This window comes from Natator depressus, chromosome 12 (assembly GCF_965152275.1).
Source record: "Natator depressus isolate rNatDep1 chromosome 12, rNatDep2.hap1, whole genome shotgun sequence".
Lineage (NCBI taxonomy): Eukaryota > Metazoa > Chordata > Testudines > Cheloniidae > Natator > Natator depressus.
In genome coordinates this window covers 3,479,542-3,505,004 of record NC_134245.1, presented here as the reverse complement: position 1 = coordinate 3,505,004, position 25,463 = coordinate 3,479,542, and the positions used below count along the sequence as shown (strand labels likewise).

The window sequence follows — 25,463 nt, the reverse complement described above, 5'->3', positions numbered from 1 at the left end:
TTTGAATATAGCACAAAACCCTGGTAATGATAGAGCCAAGGCTGGAACAGCACAGCCATTTTGATCCCATTTTAAAACAATGTCCTTTTGGGGCTGAGATTTCTCATGTGTTGGCCCAACTCCGGAACAATTTGTTTGGGGTTGGCTGCAGGGCTCAAAGCTAATCAGTCCTTTTGGAGTCATCCACACACAGGAACAGCCTCTCCACATTTGGGGCTCAAATCACTCCAGGCTTGCCTACCCGACCGCCTATGCCGGTATAACCTCTGTCACCAAGCAACGCAAGCTACTCCGACCTAAGAGCCTCTTGCGGAGGTGGTTTTAGGAGGTGGACGGGAAAGCGCTCTCCTGTCGGCACAGAGCGTCTTCACCACACATGCTACAGCTGCACCGATGAAGTGCTTCTAGTGTAGACTAGCCCTCAGATACGGCTTTGTTTAAAAACAGGAAAGTAACTCGGCATGGGTGCCCCCCGGAATGAGGAGCTTGTGAGCAAGAGCTGCCCTCTAGCTAGCTCTCCCATTGACTTGAGGGCCTGGTCCCAAAGCCTACAGTGCATGCCCAGAAAGACCACCACCTTCCATGGGGAGTTAAGCACAAAAGGTTCCAATGATCCATGGCAGCCAGGAGCTGCAGGGTTCCCTGCTTCCTGTGGCAGCCGGGAGCTGTGGGGTACGCCCACCACCTGCGGCAGCTTGGAGCTCCAGGGGCCATCAGAGGCAGTGGGGGTACCCCGCAGCTCCCTACCTGGGGGCGGCCAGGGACGCTGCAGCTCCCGACCGCCACAGACTGAAGTCACAGTGGTCGCTGGATGTCATGGATTCCGCGGCTTCTATAACCTCTGTGACGACATCATAGCCTTATGCACTGGCTAACGAAAAGGAGCTGCAGTGATGCAGTGCTCCTGCATCTCAATGACGATCGCCTGCGTTTGCTCTTGGAGCCTGCTTCTCCTGCATTGGCTCAGCATGCACTTTCTGCACAGTACTGATGTTCTCCACTGTCACTCACCCCGAGAGGAATCCATCTGGGGAGGGCAGGCGGGCGGGCTGAGGAGTGTTTTGTATGCAGAGCACATCTTCCCGCAAAGCGCCGCTGAAGCACTTGCTTTCTTTGTGTGAGCAAGAGAATGAAACAGGGAGGTTACAGGAAAGCAATATCCTGCAGGAGCACAAATGCCTGCCATTGCCATGGCAACAGGCTGGGTGCCAGAGAGGCACATCAGCTGGGTCCCATCATTCCGGAGCTCGGCTGCCATTAAAACCTCCAGCACTTGCAATGAACAGGGCTGGAGCCATCAGCCTCCCAGGTGGGGGGTGAAGACTCTGGGGTCTTACATGGGGGCGTGGGACAGATAGATCCAATGGCATTTCAGATGGAGGAGTAATCACTCGGGATCCACTCCTGATGGATGGAGCAGCACAGCTGGGATAACCTTGCCCCCTGCCTTTACCCACAGGGCCCAGAAAGCACTGGCGGCTGCAATGCAAGCTCTCTTCAGTGCGACTTGGGGAATGAACAGGGATTAGTGGCTTTAGTCTTCAAGGCCAGATGTTGGAGATCTGGGCTCTGTTCTTAGGTCTGCACTGACTGGTTGGGTGACTTTGGGCAAGTCACCGTGCCTCAGTTTCCCCATCTGTAAATTGGATGATGGATGCTTAGCCATATTTAAGACAGAGTTATAACCCAGGCTCAAAACTAGCAGAGGCCAGCTATACCTCCCAGTCAATAACTGAGCTCATTCTGGTAACAAGAAAAGCGATGAACGTAGCAAAAATCTGTATCCTACAATTCCTGCAAAGAAATTCTGCCACTGCACAGCTCTTTGGCTACAGCCGCTGGCACCACTGGCTTTGACTGTCGCTCACTTAGACCTAGAGTCCCTACTAGCAGAAGGGCTGAAACTATTTGAGAACATGGAGCTCTGACGCATTTCACCTCCATTCAGCATGAAGTGCCCCTCTCCCCCACCACACACGCATCTACAATGGCTGCCGAAGCAGAGATTTCCTTTGCCTCCCCTCCACTACGTGTGTTTCTCCCCACCACTATCGAAACTGAGCAGCTCACAAGCTTTAATGTACTCTACCCCTCCCCATGCAGAAGGCAGGGACAGCTGTTTTACAGAGGATGGGACGTGGGCACAGAAAGGAACAGAAACCCAATCTCCCGGTTATCAGTACACTGCCCTTAACCCAAGACCATCCTGCCTCTGTTCCTCCCCTCGTGTGCTAGCCTATTCTCCATATAGCCGAACCAAGGGGCAACCAGTGCCACTTACACAATCTCCCCAGCCAAGAGAGTTTTCGTCAGCTGGGTATCCTAGATTCCAGGAGGCGAGGCTATTTGGGTGGTGCTCTCTGCAGTAGGAACGAGTGGAGCTTATTAGTGTTAATTGGAACAAGCCTCAAAAAGGAGAACATGTCTCTTAGGAAAATGAATAGTAACCAGGTCAAAGCATTCGGCGGGCACCTTCTCACTGATAGTTACTGGTATCCCCAATTAGCCAGAGCTAGCAATGGCAGGGCTGCAGAGTACTGGAGAGGAAAGTTACCCCTCCGCATGGCTGCAGATGGGCCTGGGGGGACAGACACAGAGGGAATTATAAAAAGACAGGAAGGTTGTAACAAACAACTAGCTGGTTTCCTTCCTTGTTGGGAGGACAGATTTCTCTCTACATTGCTCCCAAGCAATGGTTTTAAAAGCACAGAAACCAGAGATTTGTAGGTTTCAGAGTAACAGCCGTGTTAGTCTGTATTCGCAAAAAGAACACGAGTACTTGTGGCACCTTAGAGACTAACCAATTTATTTGAGCATAAGCTTTCGTGAGCGACAGCTCACTTCATCGGATGCATGCAGTGGATTTGTAGGTCTCTTCTGTTATCCAGATCTAGGTCAAGTTAATTTGCCTCTTGTTCTGGCTGAACTGATCTGATACTAGCATCACTGGCTTCTGAGCAGGCTTTCAGGCAGGGCAAGGCGGAGAAAGCAGCCCCCACCTTTCATTTTCCTCTGCAAAGGCATCACCCGTCTCTTAGAAGTAATGTACCATGACACGCGAGCCATTCCCTAGCAACTCAGCAGTGCATCCTGCTGCCACCCAGTAACTCTGCTCATGGGGGGAGCGTACACTCCGGGGGGCAGCCCTGCTGCTCACACGCTGATTCGGGAAGGAGAACGGGAGGAGAGGAGAGAGTCAGCAGGACCACAGGTGCTGAAAGCTGAAACACTTGATGGGTGCTGCCCCACTGCTAGTGAGCAGGTCTCCCTTTGGCACCTGGCAAAGGTCCCCAGCTGCTGACGGGATGGCAGGGGGCAGACGGAAAGCCTCAGTTCTCGTGACCCAGGCACCTTCCCACACTAAAAGCGCTGAGCAGATTCCCCAGAAGCCCTCAGCAGGCAGGTGCCTTTGGGGAGCGCAGCCTCTTATTAAGGAGTTCCGCAGGCTTTGCCCTGGTGGCAAAGAGTCCGTCTCCTTCTATAGGCAGCATGCGAACATCAGAGAGGAGCGTGTCTCTTCTATCAACGCTGGAAGTGCTTTCATCACCTTGGAACGAGAAGAGCCCCATGTCCCTCATTAAGGGGATTCAGAAGAGAGATCCCATTCCCATCTAGCTGTCGACAGCTCCACTCTCCTCCCACTCACACAGTAACAAGCTCATTCTAGCACTGGCACTCGCTCCGGTGATGGACTACACTGAGATCAGAAGTAGGAGTGTTATTAAATGAACGATATAAAGAAGCCAAAAAGGGTAAGAGGAGGGATAAAGATAGTTTTGCCAGCACGTTTTGTATCTGCCTAAGTAACGCACACAGATACAGCTTGCGCCACACAATGTAAGTCCTATGGAATGGCCTGGGTTAGCCAGACCTCCATATTATCCAGACAGCATTACAGCCCCACATATTAGCATAGAGTCACAGGGTCCACCGGATCTAGTCTGACCTCCTGCATGTCAGAGGCCACTACACTCCAGCCAGTTACCCCTGCACTGAGCCCAATAACTTGGATTAGACCAAATTATTATAGCCCTCCAGAGTCCAAACTACAGTATGCCACAGGCAGAGAATAGGAGGGGCCGAGGTGCACCAATGCCCCTGCAATGGCAGGGAACTGATTTGGTGAGATACGACCCAGATGAATTTATATTCTGTTGGCCCTGCCCCGAACTCATACTTTGCCTACACATAAAATTACACCAGTTTAGTTAAACTGGTTTAACTCAACCAGTACAAACCCAGGCATCACCACTCTTATTTCTGTTTAAGTTTATTAGGAACAGGTTTAAGATGAACTGAAATAAGCTGCTCTTAAACCAAATACCATCCATGGAGGAGTTTGCAGTTTAACTAGAGCAGTTTAAATTCACATCTGTAGGTGAACAAGTGCAGCTCTCTGTGCAGACAAGCCCACAGCGTGACCTTTAGCTTTGGTCTCAGTTTCTTCAGCTGTGAATCAGGATTAAGGCCCATCTTTGTAGAGTGCTTTGAGATCCAAGGAGGAGAAGTATTTTTGATGCATTATGTACCACAATATTTACTGTGCACAGGCTGCTACACAGGCAACTGAGCTAAGTTCACTCACACGCATCCCCACCCCAGGGGTTCCAACAACATGGCAACCACAGGTGCAAAGCTCCAGTGGGTTGTGATGTTATCAGGACTAACGGCAACTGTCAGAACTGCCCCGTGTTTTATGCCTTTGAAAATCTGTAATAAAAGCACATTTTATCTGATGAGATGCCCCTCATCCCTCCTGCACATTTAGGTTTTTTAAAAAAAAACTTCAGCTATGAAGAACTGTCACTACTGGTTGATGGTCTGGGACATCGGAGGTCACCTCACCAGTCACCCCTTGAATGTAGATCATCAGAATAGTGCAATTACCATTCAAACACTTAGTCAGCTGCTAGGGAGTGAACTCTGCATTCACTGGAGTGAACAAGCCTTCATTTGCAGCGTTGGTCCCACGATCGGAGACATAATGTGGGTGAGGTAATAACTTTCACTGCACCTGGGGGAAGTAACAAGCTTTCGAGCTGCCAGCGCTCCTCCTCAGGTTATCCATTCCTGGTGCCTCTCAGCACATGCTCAGGAAATCCAACAGCATCCCACTGAGTCAGGACCCCATTGTGGCAGGCCCTGCACAAACCCCCACTCAGATCAGGGCTCCCCACGCCAGATACCACTCAAACCACATCCTGCACAGTGGGAGCCATGCCCAGAGCTGGGGATTGAGCAGAGCACACAGCGAGTGGCACCAAGAATGGGTAACCTGAAGAAGAGCTGTGTGTAGCTCAAAAACTGGTGCCTTCCACCAACAGAAGTTGGTCCAATAAAAGATATTCCCTCACCTGAATAATCCTTGACAACACGCCCAGGGAACCCCCTTTCCACTATACCCGGGGCTGGGACACGTGGGAAGATTAATGTTTCAGGAAGAGCTGGCGGAAAGGAGCAGTTCATAGTTGTTTCAGCTTTCAAATACCAGCACAAGTGCTCCAGGCCTCTGGTATTGTTCCAGTGTGTAGGGTATACCCCAGAGCAAATAGAGATCTGCTCTCTCGCTCTTAAAGGGATTGGGGGGGGAGGGGAGCAGCAAATGCCCCAGAGCCAGCTCCAGTCAACATTGCTCAAAGAGGGCCCCCAAGCCACTGACTAGGCTGTTTAAAGATTACGCAAGGTTATTCAGTGATGAGCAATCCCTGCTCTGCGAAAGCTGCCACCAAGAAGGAAAGGGGTCAGGGTCCCTGTAATGCCGCAGATTGCTGGGAAGTGGACTCTGCCACTGGGCGCCATGTGAAATAGCCGCTGCAGCACAATACTGCATTTTGTTACACCCTTAAAACTAGCACAAGGATGCCAAAGCATTTCACAAGCTACAGTGGCAGCCACCTGATGAGCACAAGGGTTGGGAAAAGAGACGCCCAAAGACACTCTGTCCTTGCACAGTTAACTATGAAAGGCCCTAAAGCCAGAAGTGAGGAGATGAAAATCCTTGCCTCAGCATGTAGGCTACTTAAGAAACCTTAAGTGTGCCTGCAGGCGCATTCCTTGAGGGCTAATGAAGCCAACCACATGGTTGAGGAGGTTATTCAAGCTCTGCAAGTATCCTCCAGAAAACGGAAGGGATCAGAACTACACAGGTAAGAGAGTCAGGAGGGCGAAGAGGGAATCTGAAGAACAATTAGCCAGCCATGTAAAGGCAGATACATTATTTAATCCATCGGAAGTAGGAAGGCAGTGAAAGAATCTTTAGACCCACTAGATCACCAGGGAGTAAATGGAGCAACTAAAGAGGATAAGGACAACATGGTGAAGCCTGAAGCCAAGCAGAGGGCATCAGGACGGCACCAGTCTTTCATCTGCTCTGGTCAGGCAATAAGGAGGACATGTCAATTGGACAGCATCCCGAGAGGAGATAAGAGAGCAAATGAAAAAATAAAGGCAAGGGGTGTCCACTAGTTAGGATGCTAGTCTAGAATTCTGGACACCTGGGTTCAATTCCCTGCTCTGTCACAGACTCCATGTGTGACCTTGGGTGGGTCACTTAGCCTCTGTGCCTCAGTTTCCCCATCTGTAAGATGGGGAAAGCAGCCCTGCCTTGGCTCACACGGGGGTTGGGAAGATAAATACATTAAAGACTGAAGTACTCAGATGCTACAGTAAGAAGGACCTCAACTACCAGAGAGAGAGCGTGCACGCAAATGCAACAAGTAACCAGGCTTCTCCTGGACAGATTAAAACGCTGCAAAGCCACTCAGAAAAGATGTCCTCAAAATTCAGCTGTTTTCCACAAGCTCCAGGAAGAGAAGCCGGCAGTGCATTGCTGAGACAGCCCTCAGAAGGCCTGTTCTACACTAGCAGCGCTTATATTGGCAAAACCGTGTATTCCAGAACACACATCCCATCCCCCTGCAGCAAGAGAAATTATAAGAACAGCCGCGGCTTTCCTAGCGTAATTCCCTCTCCACTTGGGGCTTTTGCCAGCACAACTGTGTCACTCCACGATCGCTCCTCTTCACGCTCCTGCCCAACACAGCTAGTGGGCAACAGCACCTTGTGCAGGCCTAAGCACCATGCTTTCCTGCTTGCAGCCTATAACTATGTCCCGGGCTGCAATTTCCCCAGGAGCCCCTGGGAAGCAGGCCTCAGTGCCAAGGGCAAGCCCTGTCCTTAGAGAGGCAACTGCAGCATGTTAAGAGATGGTTCAGAGACCCTCCGTTCCCCTTTGACATCCCACGCCAGACCCATCTTATTCTCTCTTCAGCCTGCAGTGAATGAAGGGCTGCCAGAGCCTCACTCCACAGAGCAAAGCCCTCCAAGGACCCCTAGTGGTGAGATGCCTGTCAGAGCTCCATTGTGCTCGGCACAGGGTGGTTAGGAATCAGGGCACATACTGGTTGAGGGCAGTGGGTTATTCATCCCACACGAAGGCTGGCTGCGCTGTGACTTGAATGCAGCCTCATTCTATAGAAGTGGACAACTAGGTTTCTTCCCAACACATTTGGAGGTTTGGGGGATTTTTAATTTATTTTTCTTCTAAATGCACGCCAGAGGGGTGGGAGGCGAGAAGAAACCAAGGGAAGGCAGCACCAGAGCCAAGAATGAGAGCCCCGTTGCTGGCAAGGCCCCAAAACCAAGGCAGTGTGAAAAGTAAACTTGCATTCCTTCCTCATCAGTGTTAAAAGAGAAACCCCCATCAATCTTCCCACGACAATTTAACTGTACCTCTTTTCAGGCCCCCATCACCAGGGAAGAAAGGGGATGGCGACCTTTGCCTTCCGACAGACAATTTCACAGCTACCAAATTTCTGCTTCAGTTCAACCCTGATCCAAATTTCTTTTATAATGAAGAGGATGGGAGACGGGAGGATTGGGGGGGGGGGGGAGAGAAGAGTATAGGAGTGGGAAGTTTCTCCCCATCCCTGAAAGAATCTGTACACTTAAGCTGCCTGCCCCTCCCCCCCCCACCCCCAAGAGCTGCACACAAGTGTGGCATGGATTACCTAACTGATCCTGTGTGCACAAATACTTGACTACACGACTGTGGTTGCTGTATGTGAAAAGTCTGATGCAGAAATGCACACAAGTTTGCTCCCCTCAAAACTCTCTGAAACTGAAGCCTGCTATACAGTAGGACAGCGAATGTGCAAGGAAGTCAAATGCATTAAGCAGTGAGGCTATATCCGGGCAATACATTCACTTAACATCAAGCAGCAACAGCCTTTAGCCCTTCAGGAGAGTGATGATGGTAGCTGGCTGAGGGCAAACTGATCAGGACTGAAGCCATTTTGTAACACTGACAGACCTGTCATCTCTCAGGATGGGTGCCCAGATCACTTGAGGCAGATTTTCAGAAATGTGTGTAATTAGTGCACAGAGTTTCACACCTCATCTGATGCCAGATGGTGCACAGAGCATCACAGACGCTAGGTACGAATGCACTGCAACCACCAGCACTAGGGATGAAGCACCAGAGGCCCATTGAGGTCTGGGTTCTAAAACAGTAGAGAGATCTGAACTGTAGGGTGACCTGGAGGGGTCAGACCTTGCCCGCCCTGCACTGCTCTGCAGGAGACAGCAGGATGCATGATGCCTGTCTGCAGTGACACATGAATAAGCAACATGTCAATCAGCATGAGTAACCTCTGGGGAGCAGAGGGACAAGAGAGCAAGACTTGCTAAAAGCCACTTTGACTTTGCATCTGCAAACACCTGTCTTTCTCCCAGATCCATCCTCCTGATACAGGGGCAGCAAGTGACCAGTCACAAGAGGGAGCCTGCCACAGACCACAGTACAACTAGGACTGAGCAAAGGCTACTTCCATCTTAGGACGGGCCAGTGAAATCGTGTGCTGGGCTAGGCAGCAGGCACCATAAAACCCAGAGGCACAAGGATGGGACCGCAAGAAGCTGGAAGGCGGGAGCACCAGCTACTGAGAGTACTTGACCCTTCTACATCGTCGTCCCCCCCCAGCCTAGGATCTCAGGGCTGTTTAGACAAGCCAGTGAATTCATACTTGTTATAGGCAAGTCACATCCTCACTGTACACGTGGAGAAACTGCCTCACCTTTCTGCGCCTCAAAGCGCAGAGCCAGTGGTAGACGAACAGAAAAAGGGTTGCCAGAGTCCCAATGCCACGCTTTAACCAGCGGCCCCTGCCTGGTCTCCAAAACACAGGGACACCATGACTAGGTAAGTGCCAGCAAAGGACATCACTTGCAACCCCCCAGGCTGCAGCAGCCACTCGTTTTAAGACATGCAATGATCGGCACCTGCTGAAACCTCCCAAGTCACAGGCAGAGGTAACATCCCCAGAATTTGATACGGAAAGCATAGGGTGCTTCTGGGTAGTGTGGGGGAAGGGTGCCTGCCTGCCTTACTGTTCAAATAACTGCAGCCCTACTGGCACAGAGGACTTGGGCCAACTGGCAGCTTCCTGGTCCCGTCTTCCCCCGGGCCACTCCTCTGTGATCATTAGAGGTGCATGCACAGGTTTCTTGCCAGTGCCCTTGCTTTGTCCTTCAGTCTCAACGAGCAGGGGGTCTTGGGAAAGGGCCATCACCACAACCGCATCCATCAGGAATCCCATACGGAAGTGCTGCTTGCAGGCGTGTCAAATTGGATTGCAAACATCTTCCAGGATCCAACTTCTATTTGATTGAATGAATTTCTTTGCATTTATCCTCCCCTGTTAAAAAACAGCAAAGCTGGCCTCCCTGCCTCTTTGAAAGCAAATATCCTCCCAAATTCAGTTCCTAATGAGCTCAATACTCCCAGGAAAGTTTTGCCACTAAATACAATTAAAACAAAATTCACACACACAAGTGTCCCTTCCTCGCCTTGCTGGTAACCACCACAGTGTTCAGTTTAGAATGCCAAGTGGTCAGCATTCAGCCCCAGGCCTGGAGGAAGCTACTGTACAGAGCTGACTGGAGCCAAGAGCAGATCACAGACCTGTATCAGCTATGCCATCTCGCTCCAGCAGTATTTATGTTGATCTCCCTCTCACACAGACTGGGCGTTATCATACTTAAAAAGCCAGGGATTTACATACAGGCTGTCTATACAAATGAGAAATTAACATGCCCCACGTGCTAGCTTCACTGATCAGTCACTTGCTATTGGGGCCCATCGACACCCCAAACCCACCCCACAGATTTAAGTGCCTTAGGGCAGGCATTCTGTTTGGCAGACTTGCTTGTGAAGCTCCTATTGCCCTTTGGGTGCTCTAAGAAATAAAGCTGAATCCAAGGCCTGAGGTGAGAACAAAGGAGTAAGGAAGTGAATCTCAGGTCATGTTAAGTTCCCTGTACTCTCTTTTTGGTGCGCCCTATATTTTATGCTCTTTGCTTCGCATGGGGTCCCGTATTTTGGCCATGGCAAGTTGAAAGCTTAAAGCTACAGCACAATGGGTCTAAAACCAACAGAGCAAAACTAAAAAGCAACCTGAACAAAGAGCTATTCACTTTGGTGAAAGTTTTTGTTTAGCGTCATTGTGCTTGCAATCCATGCTGCACTGAGAAGAGTTCTCTGGGCTTTACTGCCCAAGCTCATCCCAGAGGACAGGCAGTGCACCCAGGTTTGTACCCCTGCAGTACTGGTGCATGCAGGGAGGGTGGCTGGTGGTGGGGAGGTTAGCAGCACAGGGGAGCAGGGTCATGGTTAGGGTGAGTGTGGCCAGGGGAAACTGATGTGACAAACTTTAGCAAAATCCAGAATTCTCTATCACTCATCATGGATTCCGCTCCCCTCAGGTTTAACACTAACATCACGAGTGACAAAATATTTAATACAAAGCCACCACCCTTTTCACAGCTGGCTGAAAGTTTTATGACAAGTCCTCTGGTTTATTCTTTCCTCCCCAGATGTGAATGTTGGAAATTGGGGGCAATGTTAATCAACCACACCACCCATGCAAATAACTGACTACCAGCTGGCTCGTCAGAAGTAACTCTGTTCTCCCCCTTGAGCTTCCAGTGCCCTCCCTCCTTTAGAATGGTTGGTTTCTTCATGAGAAAGAATGGATATTTTTTGGAAACTCATGCCCACATCGGGGGGGGGTGGGGGGGAGGGATTTCTGAGGGAGCCATTCAGAATGGCTGTAACAATTCATCTACTGACTTGGCACTTCAGTTAAACAGCAGACTTCATTGACCCAAAAGGTAGGTACTGCCTGCGACACCTGTATCTTCTCCTTACTCCTCAGTGGAAGAGAACTGGAGCAAGTTAGTCCTCATGCCACACTGGGATCATTTCACTTTGTGATTTCTCCTCAATTCTGATGCCCACTCAATTGGCTTGCATTAGGTTGATGAATTTTAAAAGAACCATTTAGCACAAAGTAATTCTCATGTTCCAAGTGATCTAAGCACTAGCCCTAAAAGCAGCCTAGGAAGGAGGTGGGCACCATCCCTATTTTATGGCTGGGGAATCTGTAGTGATCGGTGTAAAAGTGTGCCTTTGTTCACACAAAGATTGGCTATGGCTCTGAATACACAGAGAGAAGATCTGAATGAGAGGTGTGGTCTTTACAAAGTCATCTTTGGAGTTTGCCTGGGATCTGTGCTGGTGAGTATCTGGGTATCTGAGTGTGTTTGGTGAGAGGATCGGAGTGTTTGTACTGAGGGCAGCTTGAAAGTTTGAGTGAGTGCTTGATTGGTTGGCTGAAAAGGGCGGGAGTTGGAAGTGTTTTGTTTCAGGTGAGCGTGGCTCTTTAAACAAGCCGGCGCTCCGCGAACCAGCTGAGCAGCGGGGAACCAGCTGAGCAGTGGGGGACAGCAGAGCAGCAAACAGCAGGAGTTTGCCTGGGAGTTCGCCTGGAGTGAGCCCACTGAGGCTTACACCCCAACGACTTTTCTGAGTAATTACTGCATCTCCTGAAGAAGCTCATAGTAGGAAGGTAATATGGATGGGGAGTGTTCAACTGTTGTGACCTGCACTGGATGTGCCATGTTTGTCTTTCCTCCAGAGGTCAGAAGCGACTTTGTGTGTACAAAGTGCAAGCTGGTCTCCATATTGGAAGAGAAGGTTCAAGGTCTGGAGCAACAGGTATCGACCCTGCAATGCATAAAAGAGAAACTGAAGATTTCCTGGACAGACGTCACGATATGCTTCTACAGGCACAAGGTTCTGAAGATTCAGAGCAGGCTGCGCAGCGCGGACAGGAGGACGGTGAAGAAATCTGGCAGCACGCGACCTCCAGAAGAAAAAGGGGGAACGTCCATGTACCAGCAACGCGGATACAGGGAAGTAACCGTTTTCATGTTCTCTCCACAGGTACCATTGCGGGGAGTGGCCCAGATGATACGTCTGGGGGAAGGGAGCAGAAGGAGACTCCACCAGTGGAAAGGCATGAGATGCACTGTCCTAAGGTTGCAGGTTCCACGACCACCACTCCCAAGAGAAGGAGGCGGGTGGTGGTGGTCGGGGACTCTCCCCTCAGGGGGACTGAGTCATCTATCTGCCGCCCCGACCGGGAAAACCGAGAAGTCTGCTGCTTGCCAGGGGCTAAGATTCGCGATGTGATGGAGAGTCTGCTGAGACTCATCAAGCCCTCGGACCGCTACCCCTTCCTGCTTTTCCACGTGGGCACCAATGATACTGCCAAGAATGACCTTGAGCGGATCACTGCAGACTACGTGGCTCTGGGAAGGAGAATAAAGGAGTATGAGGCGCAAGTGGTGTTCTCATCCATCCTCCCCATGGAAGGAAAAGGCCGGGGTAGGGATCGTTGAATCGTGGAAGTCAATGAATGGCTACGCAGGTGGTGTCGGACAGAAGGCTTTGGATTCTTTGACCATGGGATGGTGTTCCAAGAAGGAGGAGTGCTAGGCAGAGATGGGCTCCACTTAACGAAGAGGGAAGAGCATCTTCACGAGCAGGCTGGCTAAGCTAGTGAGGAGGGCTTTAAACTAGGTTCCCCGGGGGAAGGAGACCAAAGCCCTGAGGTAAGTGGGGAAGCGGGATACCGGGAGGAAGCACGAGCAGGAGCGTGTGAGAGGGGAGGGCTCCTGCCTCATACTGAGAATGAGGGGCGATCAGCGCGTTACCTCAAGTGCCTATATGCAAATGCACAAAGCCTGGGAAATAAGCAGGGAGAACTGGAGGTCCTGGCAAAGTCAGGGAATTATGATGTGATTGGAATAACGGAGACTTGGTGGGATAACTCACATGACTGGAGTACTGTCATGGATGGGTATAAACTGTTCAGGAAGGACAGGCAGGGCAGAAAAGGTGGGGGAGTTGCACTGTATGTAAGGGAGCAGTATGACTGCTCAGAGCTCATGTATGAAACTGCAGAAAAACCTGAGAGTCTATGGATTAAGTTTAGAAGTGTGAGCAACAAGGGTGATGTCGTGGTGGGACTCTGCTATAGATCACCGGACCAGGGGGATGAGGTGGACGAGGCTTTCTTCCGGCAAGTCGCAGAAGCTACTAGATCGCAGGCCCTGGTTCTCATGGGCGACTTCAATCATCCTGATATCTGCTGGGAGAACAATACAGCGGTGCACAGACAATCCAGGAAGTTTTTGGAAACTGTAGGGGACAATTTCCTGGTGCAAGTGCAACCAACTAAGGAACCAACTAAGGGCAGAGCTCTTCTTGACCTGCTGCTCACAAACCGGGAAGAATTAGTAGGGGAAGCAAAAGTGGATGGGAATCTGGGAGGCAGTGACCATGAGATGGTCGAGTTCAGGATCCTGACACAAGGAAGAAAGGAAAGCAGCAGAATACGGACCCTGGACTTCAGAAAAGCAGACATTGACTCTCTCAGGGAACTGATGGGCAAGATCCCTTGGGAGAATAACATGAGCGGGAAAGGAGTCCAGGAGAGCTGGCTGTATTTTAAAGAATCCTTATTGAGGTTACAAGGACAAACCATCCTGGATGTGTAGAAAGAATAGTAAATATGGCAGGCGACCAGCTTGGCTTAACAATGAAATCCTTGCTGAACTTGAACACAAAAGAGAGGCTTACAAGAAGTGGAAGATTGGACAAATGACCAGGGATGAGTATATAAATATTGCTCGGGCATGTAGGAATGGAATCAGGAAGGCTAAATCACACCTGGAGTTGCAGCTAGCGAGGGATGTTAAGAGTAACAAGAAGGGTTTCTTCAGGTATATTGGCAATAAGAAGAAAGCCAAGGAAAGTGTGGGCCCCTTACTAAATGAGGGAGGCAACCTAGTGACAGGATGTGGAAAAAGCTAATGTACTCAATGCTTTTTTTGCCTCTGTCTTCACGAACAAGGTCAGCTCCCAGACTACCGCACTGGGCAGCACAGCATGGGGAGGAGGTGGCCAGCCCTCTGTGAAGAAAGAAGTGGTTCGGGACTATTTAGAAAAACTAGACGTGCACAAGACCATGGGGCCGGATGCGCTGCATCCGAGAGTGCTAAAGGAATTGGCGGATGTGATTGCAGAACCATTGACCATTATCTTTGAAAACTCATGGCGATCAGGGGAAGTCCCAGGTGACTGGAAAAAGGCTAATTAGTGCCAATCTTTAAAAAACGGAAGAAGGAGGATCCTGGGAACTACAGGCCGGTCAGCCTCACCTCAGTCCCCGGAAAAATCATGGAGCATGTCCTCAAGGAATCAATTCTGAAGCACTTAGAGGAGAGGAAAGTGATCAGGAACAGTCAGCATGGATTCACCAAGGGAAAGTCATGCCTGACTAATCTAATTGCCTTCTATGATGAGATAACTGGCTCTGTGGATGAAGGGAAAGCAGTGGACGTGTTATTCCTCGACTTTAGCAAAGCTTTTGACACGGTCTCCCACAGTATTCTTGTCAGCAAGTTAAGAAGTATGGGCTGGATGGATGCACTACAAGGTGGGTAGAAAGTTGGCTAGATTGTCGGGCTCAACGGGTAGTGATCAATGGCTCCACGCCTAGTTGGCAGCCAGTATCTAGTGGAGTGCCCCAAGGGTCGGTCCTGGGGCTGGTTTTGTTCAATATCTTCATTAATGATCTGGAGGATGGTGTGGATTGCACCCTCAGCAAGTTTGCGGATGACACTAAACTGGGAGGAGTGGTAGATACGCTGGAGGGTAGGGATAGGATACAGAGGGCCCTAGACAAATTGGAGGATTGGGACAAAAGAAATCTGATGAGGTTCAGCAAGGACAAGTGCAGAGTCCTGCACTTAGGATGGAAGAATCCAATGCACCGCTACAGATTATGGCTAGGCAGCAGTTCTGCAGAGAAGAACCTAGGGGTGACAGTGAAAGAGAAGCTGGATGTGAGTCAACAGTGTGCCCTTGTTGCCAAGAAGGCCAATGGCATTTTGGGGTGTATAAGTAGGGGCATTGCCAGCAGATCGAGGGACGTGATCGTTCCCCTCTATTCAACATTGGTGAGGCCTCATCTGGAGTACTGTGTCCAGTTTTGGGCCCCACACTACAAGAAGGATGTGGAAAAATTGGAGAGAGTCCAGCGAAGGGCAACAAAAATGATTAGGGGACTGGAACATATGAGTTATGAGGAGAGGCTGCGGGAACTGGGATTGTTTAGTCTATGGAAGAAAAGAATGAGGGGGGATTTGATAGCTGCTTTTAACTACCTGAAAGGTGGATCCAAAGAGGATGGATCTAGACTATTCTCAGTGATAGCAGATGACAGAACAAGGAGTAATGGTCTCAAGTTGCAGTGGGGGAGGCTTAGGTTGGATATTAGGAAAAAAACTTTTTCACTAGGAGGGTGGTGAAACACTGGAATGCGTTACCTAGGGAGGTGGTAGAATCTCCTTCCTTGGAAGTTTTTAAGGTCAGGCTTGACAAAGCCCTAGCTGGGATGATTTAGTTGGGATTGGTCCTGCCCTGGGCAGGGGGTTGGACTAGATGGCCTCCAGAGGTCCCTTCCAACTCTATTGTTCTATGATCTTAACCACGTTACACAGCTTCCTTTTGAAGTCTCTTTGCTCTTAACAGCAGTAAAACAAAGTAGAAGTAGGAAATATTTTCTGTTAGAAGGGTGGGCATCTGAGACTGGGTGGGAATCAAAATTCTTGTTCTATCACATTCCTTCTGTGGCCTTGGGTGAGTCAATGTGACATCTGATTCTATCCAGACTCACACCTCAAACATACTAATTCATCCAGGTTCCAGATTTCAGAACCTTTGTTGCTAGTGAAGATGCACTAACTAGGCAGTAAGAACGTGTCCCAGCCAGACTCCCACCCCACAGTGATGGTGCAATGTTTTTAGTTATGTGGGAAGAAAAAAAAATAGATAATTTACTTGTAAAGTGAGCAAATTTGATCTCGAGTCACTGAGAGAAACAAGACTCAGCAATGCCATTTTCACAGAGTTTTTCAGACTATCCCTGAACTTTAAGTCTGCCACGTTCACCTGAACAGGTCATTTAAGACCAGTGGGGGGGGGGGGGGGGGGGGAAGGAGTATTTTGACTCTTGAGCCAGGAATAAACATTACCTACGTCACGTAGCTGCTGTTCTTAGAGATGTGTTGCTCATGTCCATTCCATGTCAGGGGTACACGCTGCATGCACAGTCATTGGAAAGTTTTCCCTTAGTGGTATCTGTAGGGCTGGCTCTGGTGCCCCCTAGAGCCCTGTGCTCATACACCGGTATACTGGGCAGCGCTGGCCTTACGCCTGCTCAGTTCCTTCTTGCCATCAACTCTGACAGCAGGGAAGCAGGGCGGGTGATGAAATGGACATGAGCAACACATCTCAAAGAACAGTTACAAGAGGTAGGTAACCGTTTTTTCCTTATGTCGATTTCATGTTAGGTGACTCAAGCAGTATCCCCGGAGGTGGGCTCAGAGTTAACTACCGTGTGGCATATAATACTGCTCTGCCGAAGCCAGCATCGTCCCGAGCCTGCTGGGTAATGGGATGCAAAGGTGTGGACAGAAGACCAGGTAGCGGCTCTACAGATGCCTTGAATCGGGACCTGTGCCAGGAAGGCTGCTGATGAGGCTTGTGTTCGGGGCGGTCACAATCGCCGACGGTGGCACTTTTGCCTGTTGATTACAAAACTTGATGTGGGCGGTTATCCACAAGGAGATTCTCTGAGAGGAGACCGGGTGACCTTTCATCCTGTCTGCCACTGCAACAAAGAGCTGTGTCAACTTACGGAAGAGTCTGGTTCTCTCAATGTAGAAGGCTAAGGCCCGCCTAACATCCAGAATATGTAACCTACATTCTTCGTCAGATTTATGAGGCTTTGGAAAGAACACCGGAAGGAATATGTCCTGATTATTGTGGAACTGCACCACCACCTTTGGTGAGAAAGCTGGGTGGGGCTGCAACTGGACCTTATCATCGTAGAACCCAGGTGGGGTCGTTCCTCTAAGAGCGCTCAAATTTCAGAGACTGCAAACCGAGCGATTGCAACCAGGAAGGAGACCTTCCACAAGAGAAGCAGCAGAGAACATGAAGCTAATGGCTCAAAGGCGGGCCCGTGAGCCTTGACCGTACCAGGTTCTTGTCCCAAGGTGGGATAGGGTCAAGAAATTCATTCTCAAGTCGCTCCAGACCTTTCAAAAATCTAAAAGGTCATATCACGGGAAGAGACAGATCTACCCTGCACTGGAGGATGGAAGGCTGAAATAGCCACCAAGTGAACTTTGATTGACAAGAGTGCCAGACCTTGGTGCTTGAGATGCAACAGGTAGTCTAGGAAACGGATTCTGGTCTGAGTCCCAATACGTAAAGTGCTTCCATTTGGCCAGGTAGATCACCCTAGCAGAGGGCTTTCTGCTACCCATCAGGACCTGCTGAACTTGTGCTGAGCATACCTACTCCTCTGCATTCAGCCATGCAGCAGCCGTGCTGTCAGGTGTGGGGATCCTAGGTTCAGGTGCAGCAGACGGCCATGGTTCTGGGACAGCAAGTCCAGCCAGAGTGGGAGTTCCAACAGCACTGCCTTGAGAGCTCTAACAGTGTGCTGAACCACTGCTGTGCAGCCATGCCAGAGCTATCAGGATCACCTTCGCCCTGTCCCACTTGCTCTTCAAGAGGGTCCTGTGCACTAGAGGTACTGGTAGGAAAGTGTACATCAGTGCCCCAACCAAGGGAACAAGGCGGCGGCAGACAGGAAACATCTGTCAAGCCTGCAGATCGAGGAGAATCGATGACACTTCCTGTTCTGCCTGGACACAAACAGATCCACCTGGGGTGACCCCCCACCTCTGGGTGGAATAACCACCCGTGGCAAGATGAGAAGGACCTGCTGAGAAAATCTGCTAAGACATGCCTGGCCCCGGGAGGTGCGAAGCCACAAGATGAATGGTATGCTGTATGCAGAAGTCCCACAACCTGAGAGCCTCTTGACACAGGGCTGATGAGCAAGCCCCGCCCTGCTTGTTGATGCAGAACATCGCTGCGGCATTGTCCCTTAGAATTTGGACCACCGCGCCTCTCACGTAGGGAAAGAATGTCTTGCAGGCCAGGCGTATCGTCCTGAGCTCCCTGATGTGTGTGTGTAGGGAACGTTCTTCCCACAACTAGAGACCTTGTGTGCTGAGGTTGTTGAGGTGGGCTCCCCACCCTAAGTCCAAAGCATCGGAGACCAGTGTAACTGTCGAGCAAAGAGCGACAAAGGGGGGTCCCCTCCAACACCACACGTGGGGGTCTCCAGCACACCAGGGATGACAATGTGCAGTGGAACTGTGACCACGAGATCCAGATAGCGTCTGCCAGAAGCATAAACCGAAGCCAGCCACATCTGCAGGTGTCTAAGATGTGGTGAGCATGTCGGACCACGTAAGTACGTGCTGCCATGTGGCCCAGCAACCTGAGGCAGACCCAGGCAGTTGTGAGCAGGTGGGTTTTCACATGGGTGATAAGGTCCGACATGGCCTTGAACCGTGACTCTGGCAGAAAGGCCCTGGCCTGGGTAGAATCAAACACTGCCCCTATAAATTCTATCCACTGAACCAGAATAAGGGTTAATTTTTGCTCATTTATGGATAGGCCCAGATCCTGACAAGTGGCCCACAGCAGACTGAGGCTGTGCTAAACCTGCGCCTGTGACCTGCCTCTGATGAGCCAGTCATTCAGGTATGGGTAAATCTCTAGGTCTCAGGTAAGCGGCTATTACCACCATACATTTTATGAAGACCCTTGGGGAGGAAGAGAGGCCGAAGGGCAGTGCTGTAAACTGGTAATGATGTTGGCCCACTATGAAACAGAGGAATCTCCTGTGTCCATGGAAAATAGATATGTGAAAATAGGCGTCCTTTAAATCGAGGGCGGCGTACTAGTCTCCTGGATTCAGAAAGGGGATGGAGGAGGCCAGGAAGACCATGCAGAACTTCAACTTCTTGAGATATTTGTTGAGGTGATGCAAGTCTAGGATGGGTCTGAAGCCTCCTTTGGCCTTTAGGGTTAGGAAGTATCAGGAATAAAATCCCTTCCCCCTCATATCTTGAGGAACTTTTTTTTACAGCCCCTATCCATAGGAGAGTCTCCACCTTCTTAATGAGAAGTCACTCATGAGAAGGGTCCCTGAAGAGGGACAGGGAAGGGGGTGGGAGGGGGAGGAAAACTATAGGGTGTCCCCAGATGCTATGGTGTGGAGCACCCAGTGGTCTGAAGTGATTTGGGCCCATGCAGCAAGGAACGGGGATAACTGGTTCAAAAAATAAAAGGGGGGCTGGATCCAGGTGCAAGTCCAGTGCGTTGCCCTCAGGCGCACCATCAACTTGACTGCTGCAGACCACTTTGGTGGCGAAGGGGGCCCGGCTGAGGGGCCGAGGAAGATGTGGCAGAGCGATGGTGTTTATAACCCATCTCTTCTCCCAGAGGTGCTCTGCCGAGACAGGCCCGAGCATCCAGGCGATAGCAGAGGCGGCTGGAACTGCCTCCTAGAGGCCTGAGGTGTGTACAACCTGAGGAAGAGCAGGGTGGCCCTCGAGTCCTTCAGCCTAGTATCTCTCTCTGCTGCTAAAAAAGGGTGTTGCCCTTGAAGGGGAGCTCCTGGATCAACAGTTGGACCTCGTTCAATAGCCTACAGGACTGTAGCCACGAACTGCATCTCATAGCAATGGCAGACACCACCGGCTGTGCTGCAGAGTCAGCTGCATCCAGCGCCGGTTGGAGAGAGGCCCTGGCCACCGCTCTGCCCTCTTCCAAGATTGCTGAGAATTCGTGCCTTACCTCCTGGGGTAGAGAGTCTGAACTTGGCCATCGAGTCCCAGCGTTGTAACTGTACCATCCCAGCAGTGCCTGCTGATACGTAACTGTGGACTGGCTGTAGAATAAACTTTTCTTCCGAAAAGTTTTTTAGCATCCTTGTTTTTAGAGGTTGCGCTAGATTGCTTATCTGTCCCATTCATTGGCAACTGATTTAGTTGGGGATTGGTCCTGCTTTGAGCAGGAGGTTGGACTAGATGACCTCCTGAAGTCCCTTCCAACTCTGATATTCTATGAACAGAGACCACCGGTGACCCAGGGGAGGGGGGTAACACATGTACTTGAACCCTTGGGCTGGGACATGGTACTTTTTCTCTGCCCTCTTTGATGATGGCGTTTGCCACAGTGCTCTGACAAGTTTCAGCACCCAGTCATACACTGGTAGGGCCACCTTTGATGGGGTCACCGCAGCCAAAATATCAGACAGGCTGCCAGACGGCTCCTTGAGCTCCTCGATCTCCAGACCCAGGTTGGAGGCCACCCTCTCCAGGAGCTCCTGGTGGACACGGAAATCATCAGGCAGCAAAATGTTAGCTGGTCCAGCCACCGCCTGGCTGGGGGAAGAGGACAAGGAGGCAGCCACAGGCAGTGCGGCTGATTCTTCCTCGACCGCTGGTGCTGACTGCACAGATGCTGCTGGAATCTCGGTGCTGAGATCTGGTTCCGAGTCAGTTCCCGGTGCCGGTGGTGCCAGAGGCAAGGCTTGGCCCTTGGAAACTACCAAGGGTGCCTGGATAGACTATGAGCCCGGCATGCGAGGGCACCCACAAGAAGTCCAATACACCCACTGATGTGGCCACTGGGCTAGGGACCAGAAGTCAGGCCTGCCACAGGCTCCAGCCCATAAGACCAGTGCCGGCGATGCCTCAGAGGTGGGGAAGGCTCACTCTCAGACCCCTAGGAGGACTCCTCCCTAGGAGACCAAAGTGGAGCTGAAGCGGGTGCATGCTGATAGCTGTGGCTGGCTAGAAAGCGGCACCACAGGGTCAGTGACTGATGTATCGGTGCCAGAGATGTACTTCATGGTACCAGGAGGGCAGAGACTGAGCAACAACATGGTGATGGGGAGTTCTGGGCTGGGGAAATCGGTGCCATGTCAGAGGTGCAGCTAGTGATCTCATTGCAGGTTTCTCTTTCAAGGGAACCACCTTTGAAGAGTCTGCCGAGGATGGGCCTGGGTATCGAGGCGTGGGTGGCACAGGGAGAGACATCAAGTCTCTTGTAGCCTGAAAGGCCTCCGGCTTTGAGGGAGCCAGGAAATGTTGCAGGCCCCAACCATGTCTGGGAGTTGGCGGTGGTTCCCAATTTCAGGGAAGGGATTGGAATGGGGGCAGGGAAGGGGTGGAGTGGGGGGGTTGGTCAGTGGTGCGGCCCTCGGGCCAATGTACTAGTCCTCATGTGGCCCTCATGGTCATTTGAGTTTGAGACCCCTGAACTAGTGACACCTACAATGATAAAACTGCAAGGTTTTAGATCAGTGGTTTCCCCAGCTTGCTACTGTATCTGCTGCTCTGGAGTTCCAGGAAGGAGATCACCTGCTCCAAATTCATTCCAAGTTATTCTTCTGTGTTACAGTGCCACTTACGCTGGGCTGCACTGTCTCTGAACATCACGGGCTGGCTCTGTTCTACTGACTGCTTTCAGCAGGATCCTGAGAGCTCGGTCGGGCTGGGAGAGGGAAAGAAGAGTTGAGACACAAAGACGATTCACAGAAAGCTAAGGTGTATTCCCAGTTACTGGGCTCTGCCCTGGGGGGGACACCTGGTCTGGCAAATCCGGTTCGTAAGTCAAACTTGTGCGGGGTGAACAACATATAACATGATCAACTCCTACTTCACTGTCTCATCAAGTGCATTTCTTCCCTTCCGCTGGGACAGCTCATTTGGGAACAGTGCAGGGAGCGATTCAGGAGGACTGGGCTGCTGCAGTAAGGCATTAAATACTGTATGGACACCTTGCTCTACGATAGGTAGCGTTTAAGGCTGGCATCGAGACACACTAGCATGAACTTGCTGACCCTCGGAAGCCAGACGTCCCTTCAGCTCCAGCCCAGCATAGGACGCTCGCTCCAAATCAGCTTGAGGTTATGCTAGTAGGGCATCCTCTAATCACCTGGAGGATCAGCGGCTAGCGCTGCTGCTTCCTCTTCGAGGGGGCAAGTACCCCCAGGGGAGGGAACACTGCAGGACAACAGGCCACCTTCCCCAGGGACGTGTGGGGCAACAGGAAGAATGCTCAAGCTTCTAGCCAGTACAAGGCTGGACTGTGCATTTGATGTTGCACTGCAGGGTGTGCAGAGCCTTATAAACAAGAGGTGCCAGATTCCTGCCCCCATGGCCTTAGAACACACTGGAGAGGTGAAAGTGAATGTTACGATGCGGGCGTACTTAGAAACCCCCAAGAATATCCTGGTAAGGCTCTGTGCATCTGCTCCAGATCACCCATACTCTACAGACAAGTCATAGCTTACAAATGGCTGCTGTGAAATTGTCTAGAGCAGGGAGTAAACCTGAAGCAGCGGTTCTCAAACCGTGGGTCGGGACCCCAAAGGGGGCTGTGACCCCATTTTAATGGGGTCACCTGGGGTGGCTTAGACTTGCTGGGGCACAAAACCAGGGCCAAAGCCAAAGCCTGAGGGCTTCAGTCCTGGGCGGTGGGGCGAAGGTTACAGGCGCCCCTGCCTGGGGCTGAAGTCCTTAAGCTTTGGCCCTACAGCCTGGGGCAGTGGGGCTTGCGCGGGCTCAGGCCTGGGGTCGTATAGTAATTTTTGTTGTCAGAAGGGGGTTGCAGTGCAATGAAGTTTGAGACCCCCTGACCTAAAGAAAAAGCTACCCTGAGGCTCTATAGCGCTACCTGTGGCAGTGTCAGAAACTGAATCCTAATCCCTTTCCTCCAGTCCTCACTGCAGTCACGTTTGCAATCTCCTCCCTCTTCCCACCCCCTCCAAAAAAGCTATTTCGGGCATTCCCGTTTCCACTGCAGCAGGAAGCGAACAAAGCAGGTTAGGAGCCAGCTGAGCAGTGTTATTTAATGGACTGAATCTTCTACAGATTTCCTGAGTTAAAAACATTTACATAAATCGGCAGGATTAAATAAATCTTCAAATTACTTTTGAGCTGATCCCAGTTACGTCACATGAAGGAAATGCATCACCGGGGTCCTTTCTGCATTGCTTATTTTTAAATATTAAAAAGAAACATAATTGTAACATGACTCATTGCAATTTCCTGCCAAGCCAGAGTCTATCTGCAAGATGTGGGCTTTCTAGAGCATTGCAAATGCAGATGGGATGCTTTGAAAACGCTTGCATCGTAAGCGGCAGGATATGGAATGTGGCCATGCAGTCACTTGGATTTGCAAGTACAAATCATTCCCTTGATATTCCTTATTTTCCCCATCTCTCAACAATCCCCTTAACCAAGGATTTATTCCAGGCTTGGCGACTTTGCCTTCCTAGTCATGCAGTCCAAAGCCAATATTTCATTATTTTCAGTCCGCTGAGAAAGTCTGGCCTATGAGTCTACCAAAGACCACTAGTAGGGCTATGTGCATTAGGCATTTAACACCGGCTGCACTCCTGGCTTCTAACACAGCTAACATTAGCATCAGAAGTTAGGAATGCTATCGGCCTCTGATGGTAACTGCCAGATCTGCTAATGTCTAATGCAGGAAGGGCTTGATGAGCCACCTGATGAAGTAGTAAGGGGGAAGAGTTGAATGTTAGAGGCTCTGAGAATGGACCAGGGAAGGGTGATGCGGAGAAAAGAGAAGAAAGAGGAAATGGAGACGAGACAAGAAAAAGCCTACGTGCTCTCAGGAAAGGGGGGAACATCTTGTTAGACAGGAAGCAAAGTGCCTCCAGAATGCCACGCCAAGCACCAGGAAGCGATCATAGAATATCAGGGTTGGAAGAGACCTCAGGAGGTCACCTAGTCCAATCCCCTGCTCAAAGCAGGACCAACACCAACTAAATCATCCCAGCCAGGGCTTTGTCAAGCCAGGCCTTAAAAACCTCTAAGGATGGAAGGTTTTGATGGGCAGGGCCCAAGGCAGGGAGCAAAGACTCGAGCATGCATGTTCCTTTTAGAATACTGACACCTACTTTGCTCATGGCAGAGACACTCTTGCTGACCAGTGAGAGGCTAATCCTGTCTTTCCCCAGCAATCATCAGAGAGACCCAACAAATGCCAGGAAGAAGAGACCTCACACACTCCTGTTACAAGGTGCAGAGTCATCAATTCTGCAGCAGGAGCAGCTCAAGAAGAATCGCTGGCAGACAAGAACAAAATATTCATCTAAAGATGTCAAAAGCACATCACTCACCCAGGTTAAAATCCAAGCCCCCCCTGCCTTGAGGTAAATATTTCAATTTTACAGGCAAGAGCGAAGTGAAGCAAAGCATCTTTCCCAATGTCCCAGGGTGTCAGCTTCAGAGTCAGAAATAGAACCCAGGAGTCCAACACCTAAGCCCCAGTTCTTACCACTGCAGGCAGTGCTGCCAGCTGTTGTATTCCCTTGGCAGTAGCAGGTTACCCTGGTATTTTGGTGTAGTTCTCTGCATTACATGGCTCTACGCCTAGAGCCTTATCCATTAAGCAACATGGTAAGTGGAGACACCTGCCAAGGCAGGGCAAGGCCCTCCTTAGCTCTCCTCCTAACTCATGTTGCTAGTCAAAATCTCAGCACACCAGGCCAACACAACCCCAACACTGGCTGCAGCACACCAGCCAGGCCTAATCGCCCCACTCCCATGATCCCCCCTCAGGCACAAACAACGAGGTAGTGTCTGATTTCTGAGCGAAAGGATATTGAAAGCAGCTTAATGTAACACTGAGTCTGATTGACACAGATTGGTGAAATACTGGCTGCACCAGCTAGAGCCAGGTACTGCATGTAGCCTATACCTGCACTGCCATGAAAGGTGTGTTTAACCACAGCACAACACACGAGCCGTCCAGGTGCAAAACCCTGGTGGAGAGAAGGGACTGCAAGGCAGCCAGGCCAGGTCAGCCATGGGCAAGAGAGTATAGGGTTGATTTCACCTAGCTACCTTGTGGTAAAAGCTGCAGGGCCTGGTCTCCACTAGGATATTGCGGTGGGCTAGCTACTGCACACGAGTTATCCTACTGTAACACTTTATTTGGTTTCCACACTGCCCAGTAGAGTCAAGAAAGTAACCAACTGCAAATCAGGTGGAGGCCCCTCCACCAAGGTTGGCCTTGTGCTGGGTGACTTGGTTCTTCTCCCCCAAACACAGGTCAATAGAGGAGACAGCAGGGGCGCTCAAGCCCC

At 50.7% G+C, this 25,463-nt stretch overlaps 1 protein-coding gene across 3 annotated transcripts in view; it reads right to left on the bottom strand.

Moving 5' to 3' along the window:
- VAC14 (VAC14 component of PIKFYVE complex) overlaps window positions 1-25,463 on the bottom strand; it is a 198,139-nt gene that overhangs the window by 118,736 nt on the left and 53,940 nt on the right. The gene's annotated exons all lie outside the window — the stretch shown is intronic.